The sequence below is a fragment of the Gracilinanus agilis genome, chromosome 1 (assembly GCF_016433145.1).
Source record: "Gracilinanus agilis isolate LMUSP501 chromosome 1, AgileGrace, whole genome shotgun sequence".
In the NCBI taxonomy this organism is placed as follows: Eukaryota; Metazoa; Chordata; class Mammalia; order Didelphimorphia; family Didelphidae; genus Gracilinanus; species Gracilinanus agilis.
This window is the reverse complement of record NC_058130.1, coordinates 692,616,215-692,642,037: the sequence shown is the minus strand read 5'-3', so window position 1 is coordinate 692,642,037 and position 25,823 is coordinate 692,616,215. Positions and strand designations below refer to the sequence as shown.

Sequence of the window (25,823 nt, the reverse complement as noted above, 5' to 3'; positions counted from 1 at the left end):
CTTCCTTCCTTCCTTCCTTCCTTCCTTCCTTCCTTCCTTCTTCCTTCCTTCTTCCTTCCCTTCCTTCCTCCCTCCCTCCCTCCCTTCCTTCCTTCAATCTTAGAATCATCAGTAATTATTGGTTTCAAGGCAGAACAATGGTAAGGAGTAGGCAATGGGAATTAAATGACCTGCCCAAAAAGCCCAAGTAGGAAGTATCTTGAGGCTAAATTTGAACCCAGGACTAATTTTAAATTTAGCTCATCTTTATCAGTTTGTGTGGTTTAATATCACTTCAATTTCTGAATATAACTCTTTTTCATCCAGTGAGCTATTCCTTATAACAACAAAAGAATGAAAAAAAACAAGTAGCTTACAAAGTCAATCCAGTCTACTCTATATAGAAGTATATGCTGTACCCTAGATCCTGTTATTTATTTATCTCTCTATGTATCTCTACTCACCCATACATACATCTCTCTCATCTATCCATACCTCCATCCATCCATCCATCCATCTACCACTCTATCACCTATCTGACATATATCTGTTCAGTAAAGGAAGGGAGATACATTTTCTGAGCTGTTCTTTAGGGACAAGCTCTGTCATTATAAATTTACAACATTCAGTTTTGTTTTGTTGTTTTATCAGATCACTTTGTTGTTATTCTAAAAAATTGTTTTATTTATTCTGTGTATTTCACCCCATCTCATTTCTTCTAGTACTACATAAAATCAACATCTTCCAGCTTTAATTATCTATCCTCTTCATGTTATACTTTATGCTGTAGGGTTAGGGACAAGAGGGTTGCACTATATCCATTTTATAATGTTGGGAATTCTATTTAGAAAATTTCATCTATGAATGCAGATTGACATCTGCTCTGAAACTTACAGTCTTAGAGAGCTACCTATAGAACTAAGAGTTTAATTAGCTATCCTTTGGTCAAATGGCAAGAATATGTCAGAGGGAGGACTTGAATCCAAGATTTTCTGTAAAGAGCCAGAAATAAACAGTTTAATCTGTAAATCCTATCAGATCCAGCTATAACTGCTGATTTTAACCAATTTATAACTTCTTTTATCATTCAAAGTTTTCCTGTGTAATAAATCATTTTAATTTAAAGAAAAGGGGGAAATATATGGGAAGCCAATAAGAGAATAGATAAAAATCTGAGACTCCTCTTTTGACCCCTTTTGTGATCCTTGTGATTTCTTCTTGAAAAGTATTGTGGCCTTATTGAAGAGCTTTTGGTTCCTAGCGGGCCAGCTTTTAAAAGGTTAACACTCTCCCCCTTTGGCCAGGAATGCAGCTTCCTGGTATAGCCAAGGCCAAAACCTTAGCAGGGGCAATTCAACCCTGAGAAAAATATTCCCCTACTTGGCTTTCTGATAAGAACCCAGTCAAAATTCAGCCTTGGCCTTGGTCTGTTCTGAAGCCAATGAGACCTTTTTGTTTTGATATGACATAATTTATAACTTCTGCACATCTGCAAAGTTTCCGGGGGGATTTTTTTGTGTGAACTGAGTCTTGAAATATATATATAATAAACTCCATGCTCCTAGAGTCAGAGCTGGAAGCATGAGCTAAAAGATGTTCAGTGTCCCTTATTTCCTTATCAAATAAACTGTCCTAATCAGATTATCAGAGATGATAAAGAGACCTGGAGATTTTTCTTCCCACCTCCCCTTTTTTAATGCTCACTTTCTATCTTATTATCAATTTTATGAGAGAAGAGCAGCAAGGGCTAAGCAATCAGGGTTAAATGACTTGCCCAAAATCACAAGCTAAGAAGTGTCTGAGGCCAAATTTGAACCCAGGTCTTGCTGGTGTTCTATCTGTTGTGCTATCTAACTGCCTCTAATCTAATACTTTCTGACTTTGATGCTATTTATTCTGGTTTGTTGTTGATCATTCTCTAAAGCTTATTAATGTGCTTCCCAAACCACAGTGGCCAGAACTGAACAAAATACTCCGGTTGGTTGTGGTCTGGCCAGGGAAGAATAAAGAAATCTTCCCTTCTTATTCCTGGAAACGTCTCTTCATGTAGAACAAGTTCATGTAAGCTTTTTTGGCTGCCATATCACTTTTATTACTCATATGGAAATTGCAGTCCTCTAAAACCCCTGGATCATTTCAGACCAATTACTGTCTCACCATGCCTCCTCCACTTTCTATGTATGAAATTAAAGGTTTCCTGGATCTAGAATAGTTTTCCTTATGCCATTTTCACTTCTGCTTTCTGAAATTAACTAATGCCACTTCTGAAAGTCTTAAAAAGTCTAGGAAGCTATCTGGATAGGATTGTTTTGGTATAGACCTAAGTATAATGTATAAAAGTAAGGAGGAATTAGAGTTGACCTTGATGATTATCCCCCAATAGCTTTTGATCATGGGACAAATATATCCAATAAAAGGAAATAACTGTCATATTAATTTTTTAAATAACCTTTACCTTCTGTAGTATCAGTTCTAAGACAGTAGAGAGGCAAGCAGTAGACAATTAGGATTAAGTGATTTGCCCAGGGTCACACAGCTAGGAAATATCTGAGACCATATTTGAGCCCAAGTCCTCTTGACCCCAAGCCTGGTACTCTTATCTACTCTGCTTCTTAACCACCCATATTAATTTTTAAATCTATTTTGTATTCCCTATGGCTTATGGTGATGTGATGTGGGCTATTGTAAAAAATCGAATGAAATCTTAAAAGTGAAAAATAATAAAGGAAAAATTTGAACTAAATCTCAGCTTACAAGGATCTGAGAAATCAAGTCAAAATCAACAAAAATTGATTAAGTGTTTGGTATGTGTAGGGCACTCTTGTAGACAATGAGAGAGATTCAAAGTTTGGTAAGATAGGATGTCTAACTTCAGGGACATCACAGTCAAGCCAAAGATAAGGCATTAACATAAATATATATAATGAAAAATTTTACAAAATGGGTAATTTAGGATTAATAAGGTGAGGTGAAATTTATATTACATTTTGATGCTGATAGTAGTATTTTATATATTTTATCTCATTTTATCCTCACAGTGATTCTACAATATAGGGGCTATCATTATTATTGTTGTTGTTGTTGTTGTTATTATTTTATAGATTAAGGAAAAGGAAATCCTAAGAGGTATAGTGACCAGCATCACACAGTATTATCTGGGGTAGGATTCAAACTCTAGTCTTCCTAATGTTCACTTTAGCATTTTGTCCACCTTGCCAAACTGCTTCTAATACAAAGATAGAAAAGTTAAAGTCTGAGGTCTCATGAGTAAAATTGATTACCAACCAAAGGATCCTTGTAGGCTTCCTGGAGAAGATGGTGTTTGATTTGATTTTAGAATTCAAAAGGCAAAGAGAGGCAGGGACAGTGTTACAGACACAGAGAACACTGCTTGAGCAGCAATTTTCTATTCTTCTTCTCTATTTATGAAATCTATCCTTGACACATACTCATGTTCCACCTCCTTTTGGATCCTTCCTAGTGATGGGAAACTCTATTTATTCAGGCTAAGCTTTCTATCCTTGGTTAGCTTTATCTGTGTAGCATAATATCTCTAGTCTAGAACTGTCACCCATCACTCCCTACTTCCGACCTCTATGTCTAAGAGTGAATCTAAGTCTCCTTACACGTTATTGCCCATTGACTAATGTGGGATCCATATTGCTGAGAGTGGTTCAAGCTGCAGCATAGAATTCCATAGTGCCCCCCAGAACTCTAAGAGAGGGGCAGTTAAAAGCAGTTGGAGTCCTGGTATAAAAAGCCAGGTCACCCTTCTTGCAAGGATCCTGAGGCTTGGCTCCTGGCTCTGGGCACTCATACTCTGTGCAGCTGCTGGAACCAACAGTCTCTGACAGCCAAAACTGCTTTACTTTGTTAGACCTTCAAACAAGACCATAGTCTACCTTAGTTTAGTTATCTAGGTTGAGAAAGAAGAATATTTAGGGGATTAAATAGGAGATCAACCATTCAAGATACATTTCCCTCTTTTGGGGGAGGGGCTGCTTATTTGATGTAACTGTTTAGATAGCTCCCCTTACCTCTCAATCCTAAACCATTTTCCCCCTTCCTATTCCCAGATGTCATTAAACTCTTATCATCTAGGAACTGTGTCTAGATACAGATAATTTGAGGAAATACTCACATCCTCCATAAGCCAGCTTCCTCTTACTAGTGGCTCTGAAGTTGATCTTAACCTCTGAGTCAGTGAGCTGTTTCTAAGACATCAAGCTTCACCTATTCTATCCTGTGGGGAAATAATACAGAGAAAGATATCATCATAAGGAGTTTAGCCTTTCCCCACTTACCATCTTGGCCCAGAAGTTATCAAGCCAGATTATCCTCCATTACTGTCTGGTTAATGTCAGTTAACTGACTTCCAATTGCTGAGAGGGAGGGTGGAGGTGAAGGAATACTCCATAGACTCCTGCCCTTCCCATTCAGTCAAGCCTGCCTGTGTTTCTCCAAGGACTAGGGATTAGGGAGACTTCATTGCCACTGACCCTTGCCATCTCACAATTTCCCTAATCCTACACTAATGAATTCAGCAATCATGTTCTTCTTTCCCCAGGTCTTAACTTCTCAAAGCTAAACCTCCATGAGTTCCTTCATTGCATCCTCTTATGATATTTTGGTCACCATCCCTGATAATGCTCCAATCAATGAGTTTCTTATAATGAGGCTCCTAGAATTGAAACATTAAAATCCAGATGTGGTCTGATATTCATATGACAAAATTCCTTTGTCCCATCTCAGTCCAGTACAAAATGTATATTTACATTACAAAACTATTTGCAGAAATTAAAACCTTCTCTGCCTTTGAGTACAGTACTTTGTTTCTCCTCTTCTCAAATACTCCCTGCTATCCAGAAAGTCAGATCTTCCTTCTCTAGTCATTCTTCAGTAGTTCTTTCATTAGGAATCCTGTACTTGTATTCAGGATATCTTGATGACAAATCCTATTTTAGACTCTTGATAGTGGTGTGACTCTAGATAAGTTACTTAGCCTGTTTCCTTATCTGTGGGTGACACAGTTGATAGAGGCTGGACCTGGAGACTGAAAGATTCAACTTCCTAAATTCAAATCTGATTCAGACACTTAGTAGCTGTGTGACCCTGGGCAAGTTGCTTAGTTCTGTTTGGCTCAGTTCCTCAACTGTAATATGAACTAAGGAAGAAAATGGCAAACCACTCGAATAAATTTGCCCAGAAAAACCCAAGTGGGGTCACACAAAGAAATGACTGAACTGATGGAATGACAACAAAAAAGTGGGAATAATAATTTCTACTTTACAGATTTGTTTTGCGAATCCCCTGGGATAATTCATATTAAGTGATTTATAAACCTTAAAGAGCTATATAAACATTAGCTATTCTTTTTTAAAGAGTCATAAATCACAGAGGATACTCTAGAATATAGAAATAGGAAACTATATAAATTGTCAGACCTTAAAGTAATCTTAGACATCATCAAGATAATCCCTTCATATTTTAGGGATAACAAAATGAGACCAAGGTAGTTGATGTGAACTTACTTACTCTTACTTGGAAAGCCTTAAATTCTATGCTAAAGTGTCTAGTCTTTTTCTGTAATCACTGGGAACCCATTGAAGCAAAAAGACAACATTTTTTTTACATAAAACTAAGGATCACTATTATATAAAACTTACTTCTTGTTTTTAATATGCAGTTGATCGTAATCCAAACAGTCTAAGTGATAAATTCAACATATTATTTTAAAGTTTTCCTACTTGTCTGAATCCTTGGAAGTTTTTTTCTATTCTCTTCTTTTTTCTTTTGTATGTGAATTTGGGGAGGGTCACTATCACTAATCTACATTTCCCTCTTCCTCTCCCCTATTAGAAAATAACTTGTAACAAATAAGTATAGATATTAGAACTGGAATTGTATGAGAATTTTTCCCACCATAAAACAGAAGAAGGTCTGCACTCCCTCTGAAACTTAAAAGAATCTGGGAAGAGTTGCCTTGAACACTGAACAATTAAGTTATTTGCTTAGCATCCTACAGCCTAGATTCCTATCTGGTCCTGAGACCAGCTGCCTATTCAACATAGTCAAGCAAAATATGGCTTCAGATTGGACATGCCCAACAATGTACATCTCAATCTATCCCTCAGGTCTCTTACCTTTTTGTCAGCAGGTGCCAAGCAGGTAAATCTAACAAATTCTACAAACTTCTTCAAGAACAGAGAGACCCTCTACCCCCAGAAGAGATACTATGGTCAGCAAAAGAGGGTTCAACAGTGCCTCTTTTTTTTTTTCTTCCTTTTCATTTTAACAACAGAAAACAAAAGAGCTTTCTCAAGCATTTTCACAGAAATTCATCCAGCCATAAATAAACTTCATATGGATTTTGTGCTCATGTTTCAAAACGAGGTGCTTTCAAAAAAACATTCAGCAGGCGAATGTGGGGAACTCAGCTGAATTTTATGGAGTCTGTTGAATCAGCATCGCCAATATTTTGGCCTCCTGGACACTGGCTGAGGCTGTCCTCTCCTCGTCTCCTCACTTTTTCAACATAGCCATAAACATGTAGGGATGAAAGAGGACGGAAAGAAATCATTGTTCAGAACAAAGAGTAGCTATTTTTACCTCCTCAAGGCTCTACGCTGTTGCCGCGGATTTGTATTTGTCTCTGTAAGACTCTCCGTGCAAATATGTGCGAATAATGTGTGATTTTATGTGTATGTGTATTTCTGTCTATATGCTGTGTGAAGGCAAAAGTATGTGAGTTTGTAGATATTGGGAGTGTTGAAGTCTGCATGTAGGTGACAAAAAGAGCTCATGAATTCATGTGTATGGGTGAGGGTTTGAGGATGTTGTTGGTGCATTATTTTGGTTGGAATTGATAAGAAAATGTGTCTGTTTTAGGAGTAAAATGTCTATTTGTGTATATATTTACCAAAAAAAAAACCTGATCTTCCATCATAGGATCAATGCTGTGTATTGGTTCCAAGGCGGAAAAGTGGTATGGGCTAGGTAATGGGAGTTAAGTGACTTGCCCAGGGTCACACAGCTAGGATGTGTCTGAGACCAGGTATGAGCCTCCTATCTCCAGGGCTGGTTCTCAATCCACTGAGCCACCTAGCTTCTCCTGATTTGTGTATAATTTTGAGAAAGTTATCCTTTCTCCAAAGCTCTGGACTTAAAGTCAAGAAGGAAGCAATATGATACAGTAGAAAGACAAAGGTTCTTTAGTCCAAAGACCTCAGTCCAAAACCTGCTTCTTGATGCTTACTATTATCAGCAACTTGACAGTCAAAAGAGCCCCAACTGTAGAGGTATCATTGATATCAGATAGAGTCTTAATTCAGTTAACACCAACATACTCAACTCCCACCTCATCCTTTGAGACAACGAGCTTGGAAATTAATGAAACTACGAGTTTATAACTGTTCTCTTGGATGCTCTGGGATTTAAAGGTCAGGACCTCACTTGCTCTTCCAGTGATATCAAATAGAGCTTACTTTAAATTTCAGAAACTACACTGTTGCTCAGGCCCTCACCTGAGGCTCTGAAGCCCAGGAAGCACCCCAAATTGTTTACCTTAACGAGTACTTAAATTCACATTTGAGTCTGGACATTCGCTATGCTCATACAAGCTTTCAAGGATCTAGATTCTGGAAAAACAAAAACACCTCCTCAAAGAAAAGCTTAGAGAAGGATGATTTTTCTTCTCCCTGATTGGGAGGAATTTAAGAATGAATATAGCATCTTTCACATAGTAGGTGCTCAGCACATTCTGATCAAGTGAGTCTTACCAACGGCTTACTCAGATAAGGATGGCTGCATTCAATATTAGCCTGTCAGAGAATTGTGGAAGGTCAGAGTTGGGAAAGAGTTTAGAACAGAATATAAATACCTAGATGACCTAAACTAGTGCAGAGAATTTTAGTCCATATACTGTCAAAGCTGAGAGAGAATTTAGAACACAGACTTTTAGAATATGTTTGAATAATGGATGTGTTGAATATAGAATATTAGAGTTACAAGAGGATTAAGGACAAAGAATATTAGAAAATTCTTGGGCAGTTAGCATAGTGGATAGAATTGGGAGGACTTGGGTTTGAATTTGGCCTCAGACACTTCCCAGCTGTATTGTGACCTACAGGGGCAAGTCACTTAATCTCAGTTGCATAGCCCTTTGCTATTCTTCTGTCTTGGAATTGATATTAAGATAGTAGGTAAAGGTTTGGGGAGGGGAAAAAAGAGAAGAAAAGAAAAGACAGTGCTTGATTGTTAGACTGAAAATAGAATGTTGGAACTAGAAGAGTTGGATTTTGGAATAATAGAACATAGAATGAAAGAGCTAGAAAGGAGTGAACACTGATTAGGAAATGGAGATTAGCAAAGGGAAATGATTTGTTCCAGATCATACATTCAGTAATTGGCATAGATGGGAATAGAACCAAGTCACCGGAGTTCTGATGCCTGTGCCCTCCAGCCAAAATCAGAATTCTCCTTCCCTTTAGGCAGAAACAATTCAAGGATTCTCTGAGTAGGTAAAACATGGTATAACTAGGACTGACAATAATACCCATAGATGACATTTATAGAGACCTTTTTTTATTACAAAGTACCTTAAATGCTCTCTTGTTTGATTGATGTCAGCCTAGAAATTTGAAATAGGTCAGACGTAGGAGTGATGGGTAGAGGTTACAGAGGTAGGTTTCAGATAGAAGGGGAAATATCTTAATAATAACTTGGATGTTTTGATGGATTCTGAGTCCTAGCAATGTAGTCTTTTTATTCTCCAGGGCAAGTAACAATCCTGCTCTGCTTTCTAATCCAGTGTCGTTTTTGCCTATTTTTTCCATAGAGATGAGAAAGTGTATAACACTCAACTTACGAGCTTAGAGTCTAGTGATGGGAGAGAGATATGTACAAAAACAAATAGGATGTAAATTGGAAAGTTATTAAGTATATAGAAGAGTTAATAAAAAAAGAAGGAAGAGAGCTATTCAAAGTAGGAGGGATCACTTATGAAAGGGAGATTTAGGAAAGTGCTGTGGAAGCAGAAAAATCTGAGATCTGCCTTAAAGGAAAAAGGTCTAAATTCAATATAATCCAAATTTTTAAAAAGTCATTTATCAAGTATCAATTAGATGCCAGGCACTAAGCAGCTAGGTTGCATAGTGCCAAGCCTGGAGTCAAGAATATTCATCTTTGTGAGCTTAAACAAGACCTCAGACACTAACTGTATGTCCCTGGGCAAGTCACTTGACCCTGTTTCCCTCAGATTTTTCATCTGTAAAATGATCTGGAGAAGGAAATGGCAAACCACTCCAGTGTCTTTGCCAGGAAAAAAATAAATGGTGTCATAAGCATCAAACATGACTGAAAAATGATTGAACAATGACAGATATATGCAAAACAATAATAAGCAACTTCAAGAAAGAAATAGTGCTCATAAGAGAAAGACCAGAGAAGAGTTCAGGTAAGAAATGGCACCTAATTTGTGCCTTGAGGGAATCTAGGTATTCTACAAGGTTCAAGTAAGGGGAAAGTCTATTTTAGACATGAAAGGCAACTTGTATAAAGACATGAAGGTCAAACATAAGTTGTTATATATAGGAAACAGCTAGAGGCTAGTTTGTTAAAATGAAAAATGTATTAAAGGGGAAAAATGAAATAAGAATGGAAAGTTAGATGTAACTAAGGTTTCAGAGAGCTTTAATTGCCTGATTTTGATGGTCAGAGAGACAGTTCTAGCATGGGGCTGTCTTTTACAAATGGATGGAGGTAAGAGAAAGTAGGAATAGTTCAGTTTGCTTCAAAGAGGAGCAGTATGAAATAAGCCTGGAAAGGTCATAGAATTGAACTTTTGTCCAAGATGACTGTCTGCTTGAATGGTAGGCAGTTTTCCCAGTTCTCATATATTTACTTCAGCAAAACCTTGAACTCCACAGCAGATCAAATGATGTACAATGAAACCAAGAAATACAATGAGAAAGTATAGTAAGTAATTTTTCCCATATCAGAACAGCACAAAAAGGTTAGCATGAAGTCTGAGGGCAGTAGGAAAGGGGCTGTTATCTTCAGGGCAAAGTAGCCTCCCATGGTGACCAGAAACATTTAGCTTATAAGCTTTTTTTTTTCTAGAGGCACCAAGACAGGAGGACTCCTCAAGGAAATCTTAAAAGGGTGTCAGAAAGTCATACATTGGAGACCTTAAAGATCTCAGAGAGCAGACCTGGGCATTGACTAGCTAGCAGACTAGGACACTTTAGACCAAGTTGCTTTAAGGTCCCTAATACTCTGTTCTAAGATATTAGAAAGGGACATGAGGATCCAACAGTCTGAATCATAAAGATCCTTGGTGCATAAATTGGGTAAGTTGAATCAGGTGACCCAGGGATAGACAAGCAGGGCTAGTCATCACACCCAGAAGCTGAGAAGGAGGTGCAACATGGCTCTGACAAAAAGTCCCAATTCAAGAATTAAAACTGGAGATATGAGTATCAAAGTATCAAAGAAAGTGCCAACTAGTATCAAAAATTTTTGCAAATATGAAGATATACAAAAATAGGAGCAAGTAATTTCATAAAGACTACAAACAGAGATGCAAAGGTAAATGGTGTGCATTTCCCACTAGGATGGAATGAATATCTAGGAGAGGTTAAGAAATAAAAAACTAAATAAAAACTTTGGATAAAAGCATTGAAAGGAGAATAAGTAACTTAGGAGATGAAGTTGTAAATGTTCCTCAAGTAATGGAATCTCTGAAAACTAGACTAAATCAAGCAGAAATCAATGGTTTCAAAATATAACAAAAATATTAGGACAAAATCAAAGCATTTTTAAAAAAGAAAAAAATAAGACATCTGACATAAAAAATACATGGCTTGGTAAACATATCAAGGAGAGAAAATTTGAGAATTATTGGAGTATAAAATTTTGAAATCACTGAAATTGGACCCAAATCTCATTTGCATCTTTGCATCTTGAAAACTATTATTTAAAAACATCTAGATATTACATTATAAGAAATGATGGATGAAAACTGCTCACATCAATTAGAACAAAAAGTCAGAGTGAAAAAAAAGACACCACTGATCACCATCTGAAAGGAACTCCAAAAGGAAATGTCCCAAGTATGACATAGTCAAAATCCAGACCTCTTGTAGCAAAGAAAAAATTCTGCATATATCAAAAAAGATGCACTTAATGGATGGTATTTAGGGTCATATAAGACCTAGCCACTTCTAACATAAGTAAAGGAGCTTAGAATACAATATTCCAAAAGATTAAGATGCAGAGATAAATTTCTTTAAAAACACTGTAAAGAATGGGGAGGTGGCTTTTAAAGAAATGAAGGGTATTCTAGAGTTTCTGATATAAAATCCAGAGATTAGTAGAAATTTTGAAATGTAAATACAGGAGCTCAGAGAAACTTAGAAAGGTAAAGTCATTTGGGCAATTTTCAGGACCTATATGATGATGTGGTGCTAACATTTTAATAGCAGAGGAAGAAAATCATCTACCCTTCAGAAACTTAATATTTACATTGATACTGAGAAGAATTAAATAAGAAAAACAGAGGTCTGATGGATACATCAGGTCTATTCTGAGGTTTTGAAATGAGGAACAAAAAGTAGAAAGGAGAAAAATGGAAAAGAACATTATTTCTCATAATTGGAGTACATGAGAAGAAGAAAGGAGCAGGTATTAGATGAACATCCTTATTTGTAAAGGAAAAAAGAGTTTGACATTCATATATACAACAAAAACAATAATTTGATTCAAATATGCATATATGTCATATATACATATGCATATATATGTAAAATCAACAAAGATACAAAAGGATAAAAAGGAGATTATAGTTAAGGATAATTCTGGGGAGGGAATACTGGCAAGCAAAACAAATGTTCTGCTCCTGGTTAAAGGATTAAGAAGGAGAAAAAAAAAGGTGAATATCAAAGGTTGTTCTAGCTTGCTTTGTAGACAAGCTGAACATATGCATTTTGTGAATATAATGGAATATTATTGCACCATAAGAAATGGCAAAAGAAATTATTTTGGCTAATCCTGCATAGTATGAACTGATGCAAAGTGAAGTGAACAGAACCTGAAGAATAATTTATGTAAGAACAGAAATGTTACAAATTAAAACAACTCTGAATGGCTTAAGAACTCCGATCAATGCAATGACCAACCTTGTCTCTAGAGGAACTATGATGATGCATATTATTCACCTCCTGACACAGAAGTGATGGATAGCATCAGAGAGTAAGAGGAATACTTTTGAGTAATGATGATGTTGTCAGTTTCATAGGACTAAAATTTTTCATCACTTTATTCACAGGAGCACTGTGAATAAATGCAACCCTAAGTGCAAGGAAAGGCGATATTGTACTACTGATTGGCTTTGTAGTCAAGATATCTGGGTTTGATTTTGAGCTATGATAGGAAATGATGATGTTATCCTAAATCACTTCCTCCCATTGATACTTAGTTTCCCCAACTATTGAAGAAAAAGCATTCACGACCTATTTCATATGGTTGGGGTGAAAATGCCGTTTATTTTTTTTAATGTGTTATTATTATTTGTGTAAAATATGAATAGAAGCCTTTTGGAATCAAACCAGCTGGCTGTCCAGAGATCTAGCTCATGGGGGAAATTAACTTCCACATGAATGATTCCAAGCTCAGAAAAGTATTCAGTCTATAGGATCAGCACTAGATCAGTGGAAGAAATATTGCAAGGAAAATATGTGTGTGTATGTCAGTGTATATGTAAGACAGTTCTAAACTATATTTATTCAATTCACCTCCAGTCTATTCCCCCTCTCTCTTCTCATGTCTGGCTCCATCAGCATGCTAAATTCCCTATTCTTAGACTGTGCATTAATGTGCATTATTCATGGTTATCAGGTTAGAGAACTGTGGTTGAGTGGCTTCTATTTTTACGATAATTAAAGGGCTTGGAGTGGGGAGAGGTTAGTGGCTTATATACACTGGAATAGCATTGTCAGTTGGGGATAAACAGCTAAAAGTTACAATAAATAAAAGTGTCATGCCCTCAGTCTACAATGTAGAAAAAAAATTTTTTTTCAGAAGTTTTGTGTTTCACAAGGATGTAAATCAAAGTCAGATCCAGAAATGACTCACTTTTCACTTTAACTCTTTTGGAGAGACTGACTTTCTCTAAATTTGGTTTAAGTCCCTCAGTGGGCAGGCAGCGTTGCATGCTGACCATCACCCACTGTTAAGAGTAGTGGATTATGGGGCATGTTGGCCGCTCAGTGGATAGAAAGCTAGGTCTGGAAAGGGGAGGTTCTGGATTTGACTTCAGAAACTTCTTACCTATGGGTTACTGGGCAATTCACTTGCCCCCATTTGCCTAGTCATTTCTGCTTTTCTGCCTTGGAACTGAAATTTAGCATTGATTCTAAATCAGAAATTGATGGTTCTTACCAAAAAAAAGCGGTGGAGAGCAAGAAAAAAGGTAATAATAGCAATCAAAATAATAATAGTTAACCTAACTATACAAAAAATCTGTTCCTATCAACAACCATATGAGTTAGGTAGAACAAGTATTTTTTAGTAAGATCTGACCTCAGTGAGATGAGGTCAACTGTCCTAGATGGACTATTTCCAAGGGTACACTGTAAGAACTGACATGTCAAGGCAGAGCCAATTTCAGATCTATGATGAAAAAATCAGTTAGGGCTTGAGATGAGTCACACACTTAGAAAGATGGACACATATTCTCATTTATTATTATTATTATTATATTCATCCTTATTATTATTATTTTCTTAATGGGAATAATATAAACTAATAGAATTCTGGAATTTAAGAACGGTATCTAGATATTTAACAAAGATCATAGGATTTAAGGAACCATAAAGGCCATAAAATTAAACCCAAATTCAAGTATTGTACCATGAAAAACTGGGTCCCATTGAAATTGTGACAACCAATGTCATATGGTTAGTAAGTGGAGAAACTAGAATTTCAACCCATATTTTTTATTCCAGATACAATATTATATCCACTATACCATTCTGCCAACTTGCAGGAAATATAATTTATCCTTTGCTTGACAATGATTGGTCATTATTATGAAAATAAATTATTGTGTTATAATTCAGCAATTTTAACAATTTGTAATTATTTTAAAATTAAGTGCCTAAGAGTCCCAGGGTCTATGTGCTAAATCCTAGGGATACTAATTAGAAAAAGAAAAGATAATCCTTGTCTTCAAGGAACTTAAAATTTAGGAGAAGACAATACACAAAAGGAAACTGAAAAGTGGATGAAGCGTATGGGACAACAGAGGGTCCAAATCAAGTAGACCATTTGATAGTGAATGAAGTTCCCTGGGGAAGTCCCAGTCCTCTATTTAGTCCCACTCCTCTATTTATTTTTCTAGTTTTAAGCCCTTCAATCAGAGGGGAGAGAAAGCTAAGAGTATTGAGGAAGCTTGGGGCATTAAAGCAGAATAGATCTCCAAGGTAATGATGAGATTTCAGGTGTTGAACTTATTTTGGGGAAGGCCAAGACAAGCAAAGATGTTGATGTTAAATGCATGATCTCAGGGGCTTTAAGCTGTATTGGCTTTTTGCTTCTGTACTGAATTATCCTAGACAGTTGTGATTTTGGAGTTTTTCTGTCTGCTATTAGAAATTTTCCTATTTTTTACATTTACTATTGCATTGGATTATTAGTTCTCACCCTATCATTGCTATTTCTGTGCCTGACTCTAACAGTTCTTCCTGAGCCCCAATCTTCTCATCTTTTGTTACTTGAGAACCTAAATTATTAAGCATATATGTTACAAATGTTTGCTGAAGAGGTGGGATTAGGAAACAATTATGGGTGCCTGAAAAGATCTCCTGTACTAAAGCATTGAACTTTTAAGTATGAAGATTTTGGTATCTCTTTGCCTCTTCTTTGTAACTACTTTTGCTTACATTCTGTTTTTCTGTTGCATATTGAATAATTGCCAATAGTTGGCAATGGGCAATGGGCAAGGGAATTAATGAAAATAACCATGAGGGAAGATAGCTTAGTCGTACCAGATCCTAAACTATATTATAAAGCAGCAACCATTGAAATGGAGTAGTGAATCCAATGAAATAGATTAGGCATTCAACATGCAGTGGCAAATTATCATAATAATCTAGAGTTTGACAGACTCAAAGATCTAAGCTTCTGGAAGAAGAACTCAATATTGGGCAAAAACAGCTAGGAAAACTGTAAAAGAGAAAGCAGAAACTCGATACCTACCAATATCTTATGCCACATGCCGAGGCAAAGTCAAAATGGAGATGAGATTTAGAAATGAAGAGTGATACCATAAACTATTTAGGAGAGTACAAAATAGTTTGTCTCTCAGATCCATAGATATGGAAAGAATTTATGTCCAAACAAGACAGAGAATATTTCAAGTTGTAAAATAGATAACTTTGCATTAAATTAAAAAGGTTTTATACAGAAAACCCCAATATATCCAATAATATAAAGGATACAAAAATTGAAAACAAATTTATAGCAAGTATCTCTGATAGGCCATTTCTCAAATATATGTAGAACTGAGGCTGATTTATAAGAATATAAAGCATTCCCTAATTGACAAATGGTCAAAGGATAGAAACAAGTAGTTCTCACATGAAGAAATTAAAACTATATTTAATCACATGCAAAAATGCTCTGAATTATTGTTAATTAGAAAAATGTACATTAAAACAATTCTCAGGTATGACTTCACACCTAACAGACTGCCTTATATGACAAAAAAGGAAAGTGATAAATGTTAGAGGAGATGTGATAAAACTGATACAACCATTCTGGAGAGCAATTTGGAACCATTTACATAAGACCATCAAATCGTGCAAACCGTTTACCCCAGCAATACCACTACTAGGTCTATATCCCAAAGAGATCAACAATAGGGGAAAAAGGACTCAGTTGTACAAAAATAATTATAACATCTCTTTTTGTAGTGGCAAAGAATGCAAAACTAAAAGGAAGTCCATCAATCAGAGAATGACTGAACAAATTGCAGTATGGGGTTATAATGGAATACTAGCATGCCATGAGAAATGATGAGTAAGATGATCACACACAAAAACACACACAAAAAAATCCTGGAAAGACATGCATGAAATGATGCAAAGCAAAGTAAGCAGAACCAGGAGAACATTGTACATAGTAACAGCACTAATGCACAATAATCAATTGTAAATGAATTAATCATTATCAGAACGCAAGGATCCAGGACAACCTCAAGGAACTCCTGTCTCTGGAAGGAACTGATGGAATTTGAAAGCATATTGAAGCATACCATACTTTCACTTATTTCTTCCAGGAATTTTTCTCTAGTGTGTTAAATGTCTTCTTTCACCAAATGATGAACATGGAAATTTGTATTATATGATAACACATGTATGATTTATATCATATTACATGCCATTTTGTGGAGGCAAGAGTGATAGAAGGAAGGAAGAGAACATGGATCCCAAATTGTCAGAGAATAATGATAAAAAATGGTATTGATGTAAAAGAAAAGTCAATTGGTTAGTGAGGTGGTGTAGTGGGTAGTGATGCCAGACCTTACGTCAGGATGACCTGAACTCAAATCAAACCTCACATATTTATTAACTATGTGACCCTAGCCAAGTCACCTACCGCTGTTTGCCTCAGTTTCCCCATCTGTAAAATGAGTTTGAGAAAGAAATGGCTAACCATTCCAGTTTCAGTAACAGTATCGGCATAAGTATCAGTAACCAGTCCATTATCCAGTACCAAGAAAATCCCAAATAGAGTCAGGAATTGTTGGACACAACTGAAACAACTCAACAACAACAATAGGTCCATAATTGAGGTCAAATGCCTTCATCAGTGACCTGCATACATGCATTATTACTATAATACTATAATTACTCTAATACCATCACTTGAGAAACATGTAGCACTTTAAGGAATTATTACAAAATAATTTACTTTATGATCTACCCTTAGTGCCTTACAACAAGTCTACTAGATAGGTAATACAAATATTAATTCTATTTAATGAATATATCTTATAGATGAATAAATCAAGGCTCAGAAAAATGAAGTCATTTGCCCAGAGCCCCAAGGATAGTTTTTTTTTTTTTAATTATTAAAACCCTTACCTTCCGTCTTGGAGTCAATACTGTGTATTGGCTCCAAGGCAGAAGAGTGGTAAGGGTAGGCAATGGAGGTCAAGTGACTTGCCCAAGGTCACACAGCTGGGAGGTGTCTGAGGCCGGATTTGAACCTAGGATCTCCCGTCTCTAGGCCTGGCTCTCAATCCACTGAGCTACCCAGCTGCCCCCTCCAAGGAGAGTTTTTAAATCTCGCTTGAAGACAGGTTTTCTGACTCTTGATTTCAATGTTCTTTCTCCTTTATTATGTTACCAACTCATTGTAATAATCAGCAGTCTATGCCACACTACTCTATTTTGAATGCAGATGAGGTCAGACTAAGAACATGCTTTCAAAGTAACAATAATATTTTTCGAAGCCCTTCCAGGCTACAGTTATTCCAGTGAACTTTGATGCCTCATGATAGCCACTTGAGGTAGCTGGTGATACATTTAGTTTCTGAGGGTGGGGAGTGAAAAACTTGGGAGAACACTATAAATAGTAATTAGATGAGATATTACTGAGATAATAATGAAATATCTGTGTCAGTTTGGTTCTTCCTGGGGAATGCAATTTTCATATTAGTGGGAGCACATCTTATAAAATGTCTAGATTCAGTGATAACTTGAAAATTGAAATTTTGCTGTCTGCATTTTGGATGAGCCATACAAGCCAGGCTACTCTTTACATGTAAAAGGAAGTCTCACAGAAATGGCCTTTGAAGTTGTTCCCCATTTTGCTACTGAATAATCCTTTGATCATTTTCTTTGATTGCATAACAGGAACTATCCAGGGTATACATTCATCTCATCAGAGTCCCAAGAAAGGAAACTACTTAAGGTGCAGGTCATCAGAAGAATAATTTCCCTTGACTTCAAATCCAATGATCTAAATACTACTTTATTATGAACAATTAATTTTCCTTTTCTAGGACATTTTGCTTATTTGCAAAATTCATTTATACAATTGTAGAATGTCAAACTAGAAAGAGTATTAAACCATTGGCACCAGATGCTTTTAATCTTTTTTTTTTTTCATGGACTCCTTTGGCAATCTAGTGAAACCTATGGATGACTTCTCAGTTTGTAAATAACTGAAGGAAATGCTAAATTCCAGATAGAAGTTAGTGAAAACAAAGATCCAATCCTTTTTCTTTCCCCATTCAAGTTTACAGACTCTCTGTCTCAGAGTTATCCATAAATCTGTGGTCAAGAACCCCTGATCTAAACCAAACACTTTGTTTTAATAGCTGAGGAAACTGAGGCAGAGGGAAAGGCAAAAATGATTTATTAGGATCAAATAAATAATGAACAAGAAGAAGAACTGAAACTTACTTAAGCCTAAGGAATTAGTTATAAGTGAACAGATGTTTAGCTTCAAAATCAACTTGTTAAACTATATATAAACTATATTGATAAGAAAATTGAGATTCAGAAATGATAAAATGAGAAAGTACATCTAAGGGGCCAGTTCCTACATACAAGGCTTTTCCTTACACATACACCCCCATCTTCTTTCCTTCACAGAATTACTCTGTTTTATTTTGCTTTAAATGCCTTGTAAAAATAATATATCCCTACCCAGAGACTATCATTTCCTTGGGGGCAGGGTCTTTTTCAGTTTTGATCAGGGCAGATGCTTAATTATTATTTTTTTTCATTTATTAGAGACTTGCCTAAGGTCATACAAATAGTAAATTTTGGGGTTGGAATTGACTCTTAAATCCAGATAGCTTTTCACTGCTGGCTTGAAAATCCCGTCTAGCTAGAAATGTTTATCTTCTGTGATTTCAGTGGTTGACCACCTAATGAGGGAGGGCAGTTGGTAACTGCTAAGTTACATGTGGTAGATAAAAGAAAAAAAAAGCAGAAATCCTTTTTCTCTATTTCAAAGGCTTTTGTGCTAGAGGAGGGGAAGGAACCCAACAAGTGGGCACTTGCTTGAGTTATCATGAGGAAAGTAGAGAAAGCCAAAGGGATTAGTGGGTACATGGTTTAATGTGGGACTCTGAGCAGACCTATAAAGTGATTTGGGAGGTGACTCTAGGAAGGTCCCTATCTTTATCATCCCAACTCAAAAATCCTTCTGAAAGAAACCATGTCATTTGAGGTCATGGTTGTTTTCTCTTTAAAATCCTTGTTTGTGATCTTGGCAGTGCCTTAGAGAGCCCTAAGTGTAGGAACTGAGGCTGGCAAGCCTGGCATTTGAACTCAGGAAAAGTGCAGAGGAAGTATTCATTTTATGGATTTATTTAATGCTTCAAATGGGTGTTTGCCATTGCTAACAAGGGTAAATAAAAGATTTAAGCCTCCACCACCCACTCATCTTTTTCCCCCCTCTCAGCCCTGGAATAGGCAGGGCAAAAATGCTGGCTGTACTAAATTGTTACAGCCTACAGGCATTTGAATCAAGACAGTTCAGGGGGGAAAAAAGAAAAAGAAGCTGCATTGTGGATTAAATCTTCCTATTGTTCAAAACACCAGCATTTCAGTCCTATAGACAATCTTTCCCTATTCATTGTGTCCGGTTTTGCCCCCAAATTAACTATAATGAAAATGTTTCCCTTGTGCAGTCCATCTTGCCTTATACATTTGGCTGTGTGATGATGGGTAAACCCATTTTGCTCATCTCTAACATAGGGATCATCATGCCTGCAGTACTGACTGCTGTGAATATCAAATAAAAAATATGTAAAATATTTCATAAACCTTAAAGAACTGAATCAGTACAAGCTGGTATAATTGTTCAAATCTTTATCTCGTTTTAGTTATCTAAAGTGTCCAGATTCTTCTCCCTAATCAATTCTCTCCTTTTTCTTCCAGTTAGAGGTAGCTAATGGCACAGGGGACAGAGCACTGGACTACGGGGCACAAGTTTAAATTTGGCTTCAGCTGCATGAACCTGGACATGTCACTTAACCTCTGTTTGCCTCAGTTTCTTCAAGTGTAAAATGGAAATAATAAAAGCAGAGAATGTTGTAAGACTCAAATGAGATATTTGTAAAAAGCACAATGCCTGTCAGAAGTAATCATTCTATAAATGCTCATTTCCATTTCTCAATCCATCTTTTATATCATGTCTGAATAATCTGGCAGTTGGTGATGGTATTATTAACCTCATTTTACAAATGAGTAAACTAAACATCAGAGAATTAAATGCCTTACTTGGTTCGTTCTAGTGCTAAGTACTAAAAAGGAGCAACATACGAATCAAGGATTCTTGATTCCAAAACTGGCACTCTCAGCAACCATATGCAGCTCTTTCCTCTCTTTACTTCACCATCCTCTGACCATCAGTGGATGTTTTTCTATTTACACATATTAATTCTGAAATCTTAACATTATCCAGGTCTGTTTCAAATGGCCTCAATTTCTTCATGTTAACTATCTACTCTCTGTGAATTAAGGTAGAATAGAAAGATCCCCAGATAATGAAAGAAAAGCAGATAATGAAGCTTGCTAAATTAACATCCTTCAATTCACCCATCATGTTAAATAACTCAGGCTGAGAGGAAACTTATTTTCCTTTTACAGAATAGTGTGTGGACCTCATGACAATGTTTTCATTGCTTCCCTGTGACCTTTTGGGGTTCTAGATTGATATGAATAACCTGACATTTAGAAATATCAGATATATTTCCCCACTAAACAAGGGATGCTGTAGTCTGCAGGGCATCTAGGTTTCAGCAAAACATTTGATAATTCAGTGACATAATTTCTGTAGACAGAATAGGAGTATCTGAGCTATATAATATAATGCTTGAATAACTAGGTGGAAGGAATAGTTATGAATGAATTAATGTCAAATTGGGGAAAGACCCTGAGGGCACAACCCCAAGGAATCTGTCCTGTCCTTGGCCCTGTACTGCATGACAATTTTTTTTATCAAAAACTTAGATGAAGGCATACATGGTCTACTTGTCAGATTTATGGATGACAAAAAGCTGTGAGGGTTCTCTCATATATTATATGCAGAAGTAAAATCTAAACAGTCTAGAACAAGCAGTTTAGTTTATTATAGATAAATGTAAAGTCCTGAATTCCTCAATAAGTCTGCATTTAAAAAGCTCAGGGTCTAGAACAAGGGAAAATTATAGTCCCCTGACTTTTGCCTTCTAGAATACCAGGTCTAGTTTTGTCTGCTATATTTTAGGAGGTTTGTTGGCCTGCTGGAAAAGATCTAGAGAAGGCTGACTAGGTTGATGAGAGGTATTTATAATATGAATGATAACTAGCTGCCAGTGAGAGATGACTGACAATGGCAATGAATCCCCCATAATTAGAAATTTAAGTATTTAAGACATAGAGGTAGAAGTGATCTGGGAAATAATGTAGCCTTAGGAGTTCTCAAACTTTTAGAATCAGAATTGGAACTACACCATGTATCAGAAAGATGCCTAGACTTGTAGTCAAAAGACACAGATTGAAATCCCAGCTTTGTGGAGATCACTTGGTTGGAGAGAGAAAGATCTGAGTTCAAATATTGCCTTAGACCCTCTGATTGACTTCTGTCTACCTCAACTTACTCAACTGTAAAATGGAGATATTAGTAGCATCTATATCCTAGTGTTGTTGTGAGGATCAGATGAGATAATTTTTGTAAAACATTTAACATTTGTAAGACAATTAGCAGAGTGCCTGGCTCTTAGATGGTGCTTAATAAATTCTTCCTTCCTTCCAGCCATCCTTCATCATTATAACTATTTTCACTGGGCTTTAAGATTTACAAAGAATTTTTCTCACAATGATTCAATAGTTCACAAAATAAAAATATATTATCCTTTTATAGAGGGAGAAACTAAAGAGATGAAGTGATTTTCCCAAGGTGAAACAGCTAGAAAGAAAACAAAGAGCTTATTCATCTTGAGGTCCTTTGAGTCCAATTCCAATTTGCTTTCCTATTCTCTTTTATCCTTCTTGGCCTCAGTGTTTTGAACTGCAAAATGAAAGGTTAGTCAAGGTAATAATCTCTTTTTTAAATTAAATTAAATTTTTTTACATATGGATACAATTTTTGATAATTATTTTCTGATATTTTGTCATCCATGTTCTCTCCATCTCTCCCTCTCCTCTATCCTCCTGAGGATGGCAGGGAATATGATGGCAAGTTATACATGTGTTTTCATACAATACATATTTTCATGTTCATCACATTGTGAAAGAAATTATTTATCACACATATAAGAAAAAAGAATTCATGAAAGGAGATAAAGTGAAAAATGGTAGGCTTCAATCTACATTCAGATTCCCTCAATTCCTTCTCTTTTGATGGATAGCTATTTTGTTTCATGAGTCTCTTGGAGTGGTTTTGGATACTCATATTGCTGATAATAGTTGTTGTGGTGATGAGGTCAAGGTAATCATAATTGTTAAGGTTCCTTTTAGCTATTCATTCATATGTGTTCAAGAAGATAGTTGTAGAGGTCTTCCCCAAATCGCCTTTCTGTCTTGAATTTCAGCTAGCACTTTATTTTTCCTCTTTTATAAATATTTTTATTATAAGTATTTCTGTATAAGCCATATTTTTATCTAGTCTATATACTCTGTGCGATGAGGCTTAGTGGTCATTTGACAAGCTTTTAGTAAATACTATGTTCTGGGCATTATGCAGAGTGCTGGGGATACAAAGGCTACCTCCTCCCACAAAAAAATCATGATCTCTGCCATCAAGGGGCTTACATTTTGATGAGGGAAGATAACATTCAAACAATTATGTATTGCAGGCTACATATATATATGTATACATATACATATATATATGCATATATATATATATGAGAAATTAGAAGGAAAGCACTAGATGAAAGATGGATTTGGAGAAGCCTGGCAAAAGATAACTTAAGCATAGTTTTGAATACTGGGGCAGTGTTTCATTTAATCTTTGCATCTCTCCAAGAAACTGGTAAACTGGTTTTGTGATAAATGTTCTTCAAACATGGAATAGAATTTTATTGAATTAAATTGGAATATAGACAAAATAATGCTATTATAGATATTGATAAAGTAAAGTCAAACCAGGTATGGGCCAGATCAATTTTCCTCAGCTGTAAAGCCATGGAATAACCACCTTGTCATTGGTAAAATTTTCATAGTCTATAAAACTCTTATTAAAAAGGCCCTTAATTCTCAAAATCTACAAATGCCCCCAATTGATTTCTATTTGGCACTCTCCTTGAGTCTAGCTCCTTCTACTTCCTTCCATCTCTCTAGCTCAAGGCCTTTGCATTCTAAGCATCCAAGAATTGCAGTCTTGTTACTCTGGAGCAGGGGTCAGCAACATATGGCTCTCAAGCCATATCTGGCTCTTGAGGGCCAGATATGGCTCTTTCTGCAGGAGTCATAAAGTCAAAACTTTTTCAGGCGCTATTACAGGAGCGTACACTGTTACAGGAGCGTGCACTTTGAGCACTGTATGGCTCTCACAAAATTACATTTTAAAAAATGTAGCGTGTAATAAGGGAATAAAACAAGTGGATGGGGTTTGTGGGTCCCTAAGGCACTAGGTGGGAAAGGAGGGTACAATGTGGAGGTAGTAAATTGAGGTGGTAGGAGATGTAAGGGAATGACTGAGTTTAGGGAAATATAAGATGATGAAGTAGAATGAGCGTCAAGGGGAGATGATGAGGTAGTTGGGCAGGCAGCTACAACAGGGAGACACAGACTGGGTACACAGGCTTGAGACAGAGGACACTGAAGGGAAACAGGCTGAACCCTTCAGGTAGGAAGGTCACTTCTACAGACAAAAGGTTGGGGCCAGTCAGAAATGGTTTGAAACTAACTAGAGGGCTTTCTAGTTAGTTTCTCAGGTTCACAAAGGAAGAGTCCCAAGATTCTTCCCTATCTGTGAAATAGAAGGGCTTCTCAGAGGAAGTATAGAGATCACCACTTCCTCCAAGATGGACACTTCCAGCTCCCCTCAGGGCCCAAAGAGAAACAATTCTTTTCTCTCCTTTATCCCTTTTTTATCATTCAAACAATGATTTAGCAAAAGGTTTGATTTTTTTTTTTTTGATTTAGCAACAGCGTTTATTAAGTTGGCAGGGTTGGTTATAAAGGACAGAGGGATACAAGGTTTCTCTAACAACCTCCTAGGGGGAAGCTCCAGGTGGGGGAGGGACACAGGAATGGGAGACTGAGAAAGAGCCTGCCCTCACTCAGCCCCTGGAGGTTTTGTTGCTTTTAAGGTTAGGGAAGTTGCACACAATGAATCAAGAGATAATTTGTATCAAGGGTAAGCTCTATTTGACTATGAGGAAAACCTAAGTCTTCAAAGTTTGAATGCTACCACCCAAATCCACCCTTTTCCCAGAACCCACAGGAAATTAGGAAGAGAAATGGTGATTGGAATAGAGAAGGTCAGGGAGATCCAGAGGAATTAGCTAAGCTACAAAATCTCAAGAGAAAAGGCACAGAATCAGGGAATCAAGGCCAGGTTTCAGCCCCAAGACCAAGCTCAGTTGACCCTTCTGCTCTGACCGAGCCTCCAGGACCAACTCCCGCTGGTCTGGGTTCTAAACCCTTCTTAACTGCCAGAAATTCTCCAGTTAGCCTTTTGCAGGGTTGTTTGCACCTTTGCACTACAGGCTTTTATGGCTCTCACAGCCAAAAAGTTTGCCAACCCCCTGCTCTGGAGGATGGAAATTTTTCAAACCCTATGGAGCCAATCTGCAGCAGGAAAATTGAGATATGTTCCTTTTCTAAAGTATGTTAGAAAAATGGATTAAATACTGAAGAATCTGATAGTGATAACAACAAGAATTCTTCTGTTCAACTTTAGAGAGTATAAGATGATTGAAATAATAATAATAATAATAATAATAATAATAATAATAATAATAATAACAGTAAAATTTTAGGGAAAAGAGGAAAAGAATAAGCATTTACATATAATCTATGAGTGCCAAGCATTGTGCTAAGTGCTTTACAAATATTCTATCATTTTATTTTCATAACATCCCTATGAAGTAGATCCTGTTCTTATTCTTTTTTTATACTGTGAAAACTGAGGCAGAAATTAAGTGATTTGCCCAAAGTCACACAACTAGTAGTAATAATACTAGCATTATCACCAATAACAGTACTTTTTACTAATAATAAAAAATCAGTCAACATTTATGTAGTGTTTTAAGGTTTGTTAAGTGATTTACTAATATCCTCTCATTTTATTCTCATAACAACCCTCTGAAGTAGATGCTGTTCTTATTTCTTTTTTACATTAAAGAAACTAAGGCAGACAGAAATTAAATGATTTGCCCAGAGTCACACAGTTAGTAGTAATAAAACTAGTGTTATCACCAATAACAGTACTGTTACTACTAATAAAAGAATAATACATAACATTTATGTCGTGTTTTAAGGTTTGCTAAGTGATTTACTAATATTCTCTCATTTTATTCTCATAACAACCCTCTGAGGTAGATACTGTTCTTATTCCTTCTTTACTTTAAAGAAACTGAGGCAGACAGAAGAAGTTAAGTGATTTGAACAGGGTCACACAGCTAGTAGTAATAACACTAGGGTAGTCACCAATAATAGTACTGTTACTAATAATAAGAAAAATAATACATAACATTTATGTTGTGTTTTAAGGTTTTCCAAGTACTTTACAAATCCTTCATTTGGTCCCTACACCAACACTGGATAGAATTGCTATTACCATCTTTAATTTAGAGATGAGAAAACTCAAGTAGACAAGGGGAAGTGCCTTGC

The 25,823-nt window shown here is 36.3% G+C and overlaps 1 protein-coding gene across 1 annotated transcript in view; it reads left to right on the top strand.

Moving 5' to 3' along the window:
- Positions 1-25,823, top strand: part of COL22A1 (collagen type XXII alpha 1 chain) — a 506,948-nt gene that overhangs the window by 191,760 nt on the left and 289,365 nt on the right. The gene's annotated exons all lie outside the window — the stretch shown is intronic.